The sequence below is a fragment of the Ascidia mentula genome, chromosome 1 (assembly GCF_947561715.1).
Source record: "Ascidia mentula chromosome 1, kaAscMent1.1, whole genome shotgun sequence".
Lineage (NCBI taxonomy): Eukaryota > Metazoa > Chordata > Ascidiacea > Phlebobranchia > Ascidiidae > Ascidia > Ascidia mentula.
The window spans coordinates 20,982,266-20,983,894 of NC_138566.1; the positions used below are offsets into that span (position 1 = coordinate 20,982,266).

General features: G+C 50.6%; 1 pseudogene; it reads left to right on the forward strand.

Moving 5' to 3' along the window:
- Nucleotides 1-129: 129 nt before the first annotated feature.
- LOC145887900 (small subunit ribosomal RNA) lies at nucleotides 130-1,371 on the forward strand (annotated as a pseudogene).
- Nucleotides 1,372-1,629: the final 258 nt, after the last annotated feature.

Genomic DNA, 1,629 nt, shown 5'->3' on the forward strand with positions numbered 1-1,629 from the left:
TGACGGTTTTCCGAGTTCGCGCGGCGAACCAAGCAAAGAGTGTCGGTCGGTGGGTCGCGTCCTCGCGGGCGTCGGACCCGGTGCGTGAAAAGGCGGCGGCCTCGTGCCGCCCAGCCCAGCTCTCGTAGCTACCTGGTTGATCCTGCCAGTAGTCATATGCTTGTCTCAAAGATTAAGCCATGCAAGTCTAAGTACGCGCTCTCGTACAGTGAAACTGCGAATGGCTCATTAAATCAGTTATGGTTCATTTGATCGTACATCGTACGTGGATACCTGTACAAAATCTAGAGCTAATACATGCGGCAGGCGCCTGCCTCGCGGCGGGCGTGCATTTATCAGTCCAAAAACCGACCGGGCCGGCCTCGCGTCGCGCCCGACACGTGTTGGTGACTCTGGATAACTCAGCGGATCGCACGGTCTCGCACCGGCGACGGATCATTCAAGTGTCTGCCCTATCAACTTTCGTCGGTAGGGTATCGGCCTACCGAGGTTCTTACGGGTGACGGGGAATCAGGGTTCGATTCCGGAGAGGGAGCCTGAGAAACGGCTACCACATCCAAGGAAGGCAGCAGGCGCGCAAATTACCCATTCCCGACGCGGGGAGGTAGTGACGAAAAATAACAATACAGGACTCTAAACGAGGCCCTGTAATTGGAATGAGCACACTTTAAAACCTTTAACGAGTATCCATTGGAGGGCAAGTCTGGTGCCAGCAGCCGCGGTAATTCCAGCTCCAAAAGTGTATATTGAAGTTGTTGCGGTTAAAAAGCTCGTAGTTGGACGTTGGGCGCAGGCGGCCGGTCCGTCGCAAGGCGTGCACTGGCCGCACCTGGCCCTCTCCCCCGGCGCTCCGCCGGTGCCCTTGACTGAGTGTCGGCGGCGGCCGGGACGTTTACTTTGAAAAAATTAGAGTGTTCAAAGCAGGCGGCTCGCCTGAATAATGGTGCATGGAATAATGGAATAGGACCTCGGTTCTATTTTGTTGGTTTTCGGAGCGCGAGGTAATGATTAAGAGGGACGGACGGGGGCATTCGTACTGTGCCGTTAGAGGTGAAATTCTTGGATCGGCGCAAGACGAACGACTGCGAAAGCATTTGCCAAGAATGTTTTCTTTAATCAAGAGCGAAAGTCAGAGGTTCGAAGACGATCAGATACCGTCCTAGTTCTGACTATAAACGATGCCAACCAGCGATCGGGGGGCGTTAGTTTGACGACCTCCCCGGCAGCTTGCGGGAAACCAAAGTCTTTGGGTTCCGGGGGAAGTATGGTTGCAAAGCTGAAACTTAAAGGAATTGACGGAAGGGCACCACCAGGCGATATTAGCAAAACACCATTATTTTCCACGTAATCTTTCACCCTTGACAATCATTCTTTGGGATTTAATTTTGGTTTTACTTTTGTTTACAATTTTTTTTATTTCCAGTACACTATGTGACAAAATGTTTGAGGTTTCGAATTTTGTTGTAAATTTGTTTACTTTTTGTTGTAAACAAGCTTGACTAAAGCACGCCACAAACATGAGGTGTGAGGAACAATTGTTGACAACGTGGATAATGCTTTTCACAAATACGTACATACATTGTTAGTTTACCTTGAGAATTCGGCTTACGAGAGGCGAGAGGGTCTCCA